The sequence below is a fragment of the Lissotriton vulgaris genome, chromosome 5 (assembly GCF_964263255.1).
Source record: "Lissotriton vulgaris chromosome 5, aLisVul1.2, whole genome shotgun sequence".
In the NCBI taxonomy this organism is placed as follows: Eukaryota; Metazoa; Chordata; class Amphibia; order Caudata; family Salamandridae; genus Lissotriton; species Lissotriton vulgaris.
The window spans coordinates 602,604,578-602,613,899 of record NC_141693.1 but is presented as its reverse complement, the minus strand read 5'-3'; positions in this window follow the sequence as shown (position 1 = coordinate 602,613,899).

Below are 9,322 nucleotides of genomic sequence, written 5' to 3'. Positions count from 1 at the left end.
ACCTTGCCGTTGGCCCTTAAAGTTAGGATGTACAATTTCAAGTTAAATGTTTTGTAGGATGTTAGTTCGGCTAGGAGAACCTTTGTATTAGAAATATGTTAAGGTTAGCCAAACATCATAATGTGGAAATGAAATTGTACATAATATGAAACTGTTATTTTAATGTTTTGATTTTGTTTCATATTTTAATAAATACGGCCGGGAGGGTCACTCCCTCCCGCCTTCCAAAAGTTCAGAACCGTTTCCGGTTTCCCATCCTTGGGGATTGTGTCGAGAGGGGGTGGCGGGTATCTCAGCCATATGGAAAGGGGCGACCATTCGGTCCCCCCGAACGTATGGTGGAGTACCCCGATCCCCCCGGGAGGCCATCTTGGGCGGGAGGCGAGTCTCGGCTGGTATGCCCGAAGCGGCGTAGCCGGGGCGCGCCTTTTCCCGCCCTGGAGTGGGTTGTCCTAGACACTGACGCGGCCGGCCACGCCCCCGGAGGCAGGCGGAGGCGGGTTTACGCCCGCCCGAAGACGGATAAAAGGAGCAACAAGCCAAGAAAGCATCCTCTTGTTCCTGTGCTCTGAAGCTGCACCTCCCCGCTGCACGTGAGCTCGAGACGGAACGAAGAGCCAATTTTGAGCGTTGTAATTTTGTCTTTGTTTTACAGATATCTTCGTTTGAGAATGCGGGGCAAGAAGGTTGGAAAACGGGTCGGGACCGATCAGATGCTCCGCATGCTCATAAAGGAGGTAGCCGAGTTGAAGAAGCAGATGGCGGTAAAGAACGGGGAGGGAGGACCGAAGCGAATCGTCGGACCAGCATTGCCGGGAGTAGTCCCTAGCGGGAGAGGCAAGAGGTCCAAGAGGGGGGCACCTGGGGGGGAGGCCCCGGTTCCCGATACTCCGATAGAGGAGCCAAGCCCGGTTCCGAAGGAGGGGCATCCGATCCCCGTGGTAGTCACCCCCGTGAACGGGGAAGATATGCCTCCCGAGTTGGCGGCACAACTGGCAGCGTGGTTGGGAAAAGATGGTGAGGGCACCACGGCTGACGACGCCAGGGCTGTAATGAGACAACTGCGGGAATCTAGAGAGGCTGCGAAGGCACCATCTTCTGTTCCCCCACAGGTCCCGGTGGCTGAGACTGCAGCAGGCGCGAGTTCGGCAGCGAGTACAGCTCCTAGTTCAGGTAAGCAGCTACTGCCGATTGCGGGGGAGGGGTCTGTACCCTCACGAAGGGAGAAAGTGGCCCAGCATGTTCCACTTGAAATTAAGGAAAAGATTTGGGCCGATAAGTATGTGAACATGTTTTCTTTGCTTACTGACCATTACGAGATGGAGCATGTGAAGGGCCAAAAAGAGCTTATGCATCCGAGTGTTTGGCGCGCAAAAATGGCCGCCTTTAAGGTCGACGAAAACATAGGTACTTGGGGCAGAGCGTTTGGCATTTTTACCTCCATTATGGGTGAGCGAAGGCCTGAGTTGTTGACGGAGTTGCCTATTTATCAGACACGTATCATGGAGTATTCTCTAGCATACGAGGGCAATCAGTGGTTTTGTTATGACAATATTTTTAGGAAGGCTAAGGAGCACGACCCAGCTCTAACATGGGATTGTTATGACTCCATTTCTTGGCAAAAAATGGAGAATTCAGGTATGTTGAAAGTACCATTGTCAGGGAGTAACGGGGGTGAGTCTTCCCGCCAATCCTCTGGGACACCCTTTCGGACGGGTGCAGGTAACGAGCACCACTCGAAGTCGAGTGGCAACACAGGTAAAAGGGGGATTTGTTGGAATTTTAACAGGGGAAAATGTACGAGGCCCCAGGGGTCATGCAAGTTTAGACATGAATGTGGGGGGTGTGGACAGTCCTCCCATCCTGAGACCATGTGCAGAGCCAAAACGGGTGATAACGGTGGTAGGGGAAGCGCCAAACAGGTCTGAAATAGTCCGAGGGGCGCCTTTACCTACCCCGATTGATACCATGGCAATGATTCCTTGGCTCAACGAATACCCGGATCATGTCTCCGCCGGGGTGTTGCGAGACGGTTTTTCATATGGTTTCCGCATTCCAGTGGGGGATTTTCGGGGTGAAGCAAGTTGTAAGAACCAACTGTCGGTCCTGCAGCATACGGCGGTGGTACAGGTAAAGATTGGGAAAGAGGTGACTCGAGGGCGTGTTGCCGGTCCATTCGATTTTCCACCGGTTGCTAACTTTGTTTGTTCCCCATTAGGGGTGGTCCCCAAGAAGGACCCGGGTGAGTTTAGGCTAATACATAACTTGTCAGCCCCACGAGGTCTTTCCGTGAATGATGCGATAGACCCGGAAGTGTGTTCGGTGCGGTACGCATCTTTCGATGAGGCCGTCGCCATGTTGAATCGCCTGGGGCCCGGGGCGCTGATGGCAAAATCAGACATCGAGTCAGCGTTCCGGTTGCTCCTGGTACACCCAGACGATCAGCGTCTTCTTGGTTTCATGTTTCAGGGTCGCTATTACATGGGTAGATGTATGCCAATGGGATGCTCTATATCTTGTGCTTATTTTGAAAAGTTCAGTTGTTTTCTACAATGGGTATTCACAAGAAAGACGGGTTTTCAGCATGTCATGCATTATCTCGATGACTTTCTGTTCCTGGGGGCAGCCGGGGATCCAGAATGTGGACAGGCTGTAAAAGAATTTTGTGTCTTAATGAATCATTTTGGTGTGCCATTGGCACCAGGTAAGACTGTGGGTCCCTCGACTTCACTCGAGTTTCTGGGGATCGAGCTCGACTCGGAGGAAGGTTGTTTTCGGTTACCCAAAGAAAAAGTGTTAAAATTCAGGGCATCCCTTGAAACATGTATTCGAGAGTCTAAGGTAAACCTGCATCAATTGCAACAAACGGTGGGCCAGTTGAATTTTGCCCTCAGAGTAATGCCAATGGCCCGCCCCTTTTCCCGCTCGATTGCACAAGCCATGGTCGGCCTTAAGGAGGGACACCACCGCACGAGGCTCTCGGCAGAGATTCGCCAGGACATGCGCATTTGGCTGGCATTCTTGGCGGATTTCAATGGTCGAATTGTCTGGAACAAACCGGCGGTGTCCTCCGAGGAGCTGGGGCTGTGGACAGATTCGGCGGGGAGTATAGGTTTTGGCGCCATATTCGGTACGCATTGGGTGGCTCAAAAATGGCCGTCATGGTGGCACGAGTGCGGGCTGACGAGTAACATTGCTTTTCTCGAACTCTTCCCTGTTTTGGTGGCCCTGAAAACATGGCCTGAGGGGCTCCGGGATCACTCTGTGGTGTTCTGGTCTGATAACATGACCGTGGTTGAGTGTATCAATACTCAGGCAGCACGTTGCAAATGGATTCTGAGACTGCTCAAGGAAATTGTGTTATTGTGTATGCAGTTGAATGTGCTCTTTAGGGCGCGACATGTCCCGGGGGTGTTGAATCAAGCGGCTGATGCGCTTTCTCGTTTCCGTATGCAGGCCTTCTGGGGTTTTCTGCCCACAGCGGACCCGGTGGCGGCACCCTTTCCCGGAGCTCTCTGGTCTCTCGGTGCCCCGAACTACAAAACCTCGTGGGAGAGAGTTTAGCACCCAGGACAAGGAAGGCATATGAAGGGGCGTTTCGTTCCTATTGGTCCTTTTTGGGTTCTGCTAGGGGGGAGCTTTGGGGCCAGGAAGAGCTTGTCGTAAAATTTTTACTGTCGCTACATCAGGCAGGCAAATCAGTAGCTACGGCCCAGAGGCATCGGGCCGCCATTTCCTTTATGGCAAGGGCTCATGGGATCCAGGACCCGACAGCGTCTTTCGTGGTTCAGAAAGCGCTACGTGGGTGGCAACGCCTGGAGGGTCGCAGAGTAGATGAAAGGCACCCGATAGGTCTGGATAGGTTGGCCCTGTTATTTTCTGTACTCCCTGCGACATGTTCATCCCAGTATGAAACAGTGTTATTCCGAGCCGCTTTTGCGCTAGCATTCCATGGGGCTATGCGGGTAAGCGAACTGGTGGCGAAGAACAAGCAGGATACGGAGGGGGAACTGTGGGAGAGCACATTCAGGTTAAGGTGGAAACGATGACTATCTCGTTTGTCAGGTCCAAGACTGATCAGGGTGTGATTGGGGACTGCATAGTGATACATAGGATTCCCGGGTCTCCCATGTGCCCTGTTGTTTGCGTAGAGGAATATTTGGCGCAGAGGGTGGCATCATGGGGGGGACCTTGTTGAGACACGCTGACGCCACCCCACTGACGAGGTTTCAGTTCCAGCGGGTGCTTGCGATGTCAATTTCGGCCGCGGGCTTGAACCCCGGCGAGTTCGGGACCCATTCCTTTCGGATAGGGGCTGCTACTGAGGCCACAGCCAGGGGTCTGAGTGTGGAAAAAGTGAAACGTTTGGGGCGTTGGTCCTCAAATTGTTACAAAAGGTATGTGCGGTTGCACATGTTGTGAAGCTGTAATGATGTACTCACGCTTCTTGTTTTTGTTTGGTTTACAGTTTCGCAAGCTTACGAGGCGGGGCGGACTGTGCAGTCGACCCGACACCTGGGAACCAGCGGTCAGACATCACCGGCTGTGGAAAAAGAGGTGTGGGTCGTGGGCCACTCATACGTGAGGCGCGCCGCGGACGTATTCAAAGCAGGTGACATGATTCACATGGCTGGGGAATACGGGTACAGGGTGACCTTCTACGGAAGGGGCGGGCTCTGTATTGACCAGTTTCAATCCTTTTTTCAGGGTTTGTTAGGGTGGACAAGGTCACCGCCGTCTATAATCATAGTCCATCTTGGGGGCAACGATTTGGTGGCCACTGGTAGACGACTTCTTCTCGAGGCAATGCTCTCCACAGTAAGTTGGTTGGCGAGAAGAGTTCCAGGGTGCACAATTGCATGGTCCCATATGATTCCACGGAAAGTGTGGCGGGGGGCGAATTCGGTTTCTGCTCTGAATCACTCACTGAAGAAAGTAAATAACAAATTGGGTAGATTGTTTCGTTCAAGTACACTGCATTCTATTCCGCATGGTTGTATCAAGGGGGACAGTATGTATCTGGGAGATGGGGTCCATTTGTCCCGGGTGGGGAATGAGTTACTCATAGGAGACCTCATAGCATGGCTAAAGAGTTTAAAACATGACCTTTAGGCAGGAGTTGTTGTGGGGGGTCCGGATAGCCGGTCAACTATCCGGCCTGTGGCGGTAAGGTCATGATCGGTGAGCAGTAATTGGAAGATCCCTATGGGGGGGCGTCACCCATTACGGATGGGAGCGCTCGGGGGAGGTGGCCATTGGCCCCTCAACGGGGAGGCGGTCCCTTCTAAGGATGGGCCGCCGAAAGGAAAGGAAAGGCGGTCAAGGCCCCTTCCTGGATAGGAGGGGCTACGGGCCCCTCCTGGGGAATTTCCCGGGGCCAGGACACCTGCGACGGCAGATGTGGTAAGTTGTGTGGGGTGGGGAGGGGGTTTACGCTACCTTCTAGACACCTCACACGAGTCCTCGGACGACCTTTAAATGGCGTCGAGTTCATTGGGGCCCCCGTCAAGTCAAGGGAAATTGGTAGATGCACTTGAGGTATGCCTCTGTGCGGTCGCCCCTCCCAAGTGGGGGGGGTATGTCTGGTTTAGGGATCTGACACCGGTTACGACCTTGCCGTTGGCCCTTAAAGTTAGGATGTACAATTTCAAGTTAAATGTTTTGTAGGATGTTAGTTCGGCTAGGAGAACCTTTGTATTAGAAATATGTTAAGGTTAGCCAAACATCGTAATGTGGAAATGAAATTGTACATAATATGAAACTGTTATTTTAATGTTTTGATTTTGTTTCATATTTTAATAAATACGGCCGGGAGGGTCACTCCCTCCCGCCTTCCAAAAGTTCAGAACCGTTTCCGGTTTCCCATCCTTGGGGATTGTGTCGAGAGGGGGTGGCGGGTATCTCAGCCATATGGAAAGGGGCGACCATTCGGTCCCCCCGAACGTATGGTGGAGTACCCCGATCCCCCCGGGAGGCCATCTTGGGCGGGAGGCGAGTCTCGGCTGGTATGCCCGAAGCGGCGTAGCCGGGGCGCGCCTTTTCCCGCCCTGGAGTGGGTTGTCCTAGACACTGACGCGGCCGGCCACGCCCCCGGAGGCAGGCGGAGGCGGGTTTACGCCCGCCCGAAGACGGATAAAAGGAGCAACAAGCCAAGAAAGCATCCTCTTGTTCCTGTGCTCTGAAGCTGCACCTCCCCGCTGCACGTGAGCTCGAGACGGAACGAAGAGCCAATTTTGACCCACCCACCAGCCCCTGAGGAGAACAAGTTGTTTTAAATAAAGTTTTGATGTGGTAACTTTATTTCTTACAGATTGTGATGATTGTCGTATTATTTTGAATATGCAATAAAGAATGGTCATTTACAGTATGTTTTTTCGAATAAAGTAATTCTGCACTAGTATTGATCAGTAATCATACGTGAAATAGTTATGGTTGTTTTTGTAATTTAGTAATTTTTAGTTAAATTGCCGTATTTATTTTGGTCGGGCAGTAAGGTCATGATCGGTGAGCAGTAATTGGAAGATCCCTATGGGGGGGCGTCACCCATTACGGATGGGAGCGCTCGGGGGAGGTGGCCATTGGCCCCTCAACGGGGAGGCGGTCCCTTCTAAGGATGGGCCGCCGAAAGGAAAGGAAAGGCGGTCAAGGCCCCTTCCTGGATAGGAGGGGCTACGGGCCCCTCCTGGGGAATTTCCCGGGGCCAGGACACCTGCGACGGCAGATGTGGTAAGTTGTGTGGGGTGGGGAGGGGGTTTACGCTACCTTCTAGACACCTCACACGAGTCCTCGGACGACCTTTAAATGGCGTTGAGTTCATTGGGGCCCCCGTCAAGTCAAGGGAAATTGGTAGATGCACTTGAGGTACGCCTCTGTGCGGTCGCCCCTCCCAAGTGGGGGGGGTATGTCTGGTTTAGGGATCTGACACCGGTTACGACCTTGCCGTTGGCCCTTAAAGTTAGGATGTACAATTTCAAGTTAAATGTTTTGTAGGATGTTAGTTCGGCTAGGAGAACCTTTGTATTAGAAATATGTTAAGGTTAGCCAAACATCGTAATGTGGAAATGAAATTGTACATAATATGAAACTGTTATTTTAATGTTTTGATTTTGTTTCATATTTTAATAAATACGGCCAGGAGGGTCACTCCCTCCCGCCTTCCAAAAGTTCAAAACCGTTTCCGGTTTCCCATCCTTGGGGATTGTGTCGAGAGGGGGTGGCGGGTATCTCAGCCATAGTAAAAATGGCAATTTTGGTCACTGTGAGGGTTTAAAAAGTGGTTATTCAACATGAGGCACGATTCAATTGACATTTTGAATCATTTTTGGTACAGTCCAAAATATCAATTTTCGGATGAAAAACGATGACTCCGGACCTGTTGAACGTTCCCAAAATGGTCTATAATGATGAAATTTTAACATTTAATCTTTTGACTCTGAATGACTGTTGGATGTGAAATATGACTTTGTCAACTAAAATAAGTGTGTTTAAAGTCATTTCTGTGCCTGAAACGGGTCAAAATTGAAGCTTTTGAGTAAGCAAAACTCTGTAAAAATGGCAATTTTGGTCACTGTGAGGGTTTAAAAAGTGGTTATTCAACATGAGGCACGATTCAATTGACATTTTGAATCATTTTTGGTACAGTCCAAAAAATCAATTTTCGGATGAAAAATGATGACTCCGGACGTGTCGAACGTTTCCAAAATGGTCTATAATGATGAAAATTTAACATTTAATCTTTTGACTCTAAATGACTGTTGGATGTGAAATATGACTTTTTCAACTAAAATAAGTGTGTTTAAAGTCATTTCTGTGCCTGAAACTGGTCAAAATTGAAGCTTTTGAGTAAGCAAAACTGTGTAAAAATGGCAATTTTGGTCACTGTGAGGGTTTAAAAAGTGGGTATTCAACATGAGGCACGATCCAAATGACATTTTGAATAATTTTTGGTACAGTCCAAAATATCAATTTTCGGATGAAAAACGATGACTCCGGACCTGTCAAACGTTCCCAAAATGGTCTATAATGATGACATTTTAACATTTGATCTTTTGACTCTAAATGACTGTTGGATGTGAAATATGACTTTTTCAACTAAAATAAGTGTGTTTAGGGTCATTTCTGTGCGTGAAACGGGTCAAAATTGAAGCTTTTGAGTAAGCAAAACTCTGCAAAAATGGCAATTTTGGTCACTGTGAGGGTTTAAAAAGTGGTTATTCAACATGAGGTGCGATCCAATTGACATTTTGAATCATTTTTGGTACAGTCCAAAAAATAAGTTTTCGGATGAAAAACGATGACTCAGGACCTGTCGAACGTTCCCAAAATGGTCTATAATGATGAAATTTTAACATTTAATCTTTTGACTCTAAATGACTGTTGGATGTGAATTATGACTTTTTCAACTAAAATAATTGTGTTTAAAGTCATTTCTGTGCCTGAAACGGTTCAAAATGGAAGCTTTTGAGTAAGCAAAACTCTGTAAAAATGGCAATTTTGGTCACTGTGAGGGTTTAAAAAGTGGTTATTCAACATGAGGCATTATCCAATTGACATTTTGAATCATTTTTGGTACAGTCCAAAAAATCAATTTTCGGATGAAAAACGATGACTCCGGACCTGTCGAACGTTCCCAAAATGGTCTATAATGATGAAATTTTAACATTTAATCTCTTGACTCTAAATGACTGTTGGATGTGAATTATGACTTTTTCAACTAAAATAAGTGTGTTTAAAGTCATTTCTGTGCCTGAAACGGTTCAAAATTGAAGCTTTTGAGTAAGCAAAACTCTGTAAAAATGGCAATTTTGGTCACTGTGAGGGTTTAAAAAATGGTTATTCAACATGAGGCATGATCCAATTGGCATTTTGAATCATTTTTGGTACAGTCCAAAAAATCAATTTTCGGATAAAAAACGATGACTCCGGACCTGTCGAACGTTCCCAAAATGGTCTATAATGATGACATTTTAACATTTAATCTCTTGACTCTAAATGACTGTTGGATGTGAATTATGACTTTTTCAACTAAAATAAGTGTGTTTCAAGTCATTTCTGTGCCTGAAACGGTTCAAAATTGAAGCTTTTGAGTGAGCAAAACTCTGTAAAAATGGCAATTTTGGTCACTGTGAGGGTTTAAAAAGTGGTTATTCAACATGAGGCACGATTCAATTGACATTTTGAATCATTTTTGGTACAGTCCAAAATATCAATTTTCGGATGAAAAACGATGACTCCGGACCTGTTGAACGTTCCCAAAATGGTCTATAATGATGAAATTTTAACATTTAATCTTTTGACTCTAAATGACTGTTGGATGTGAATT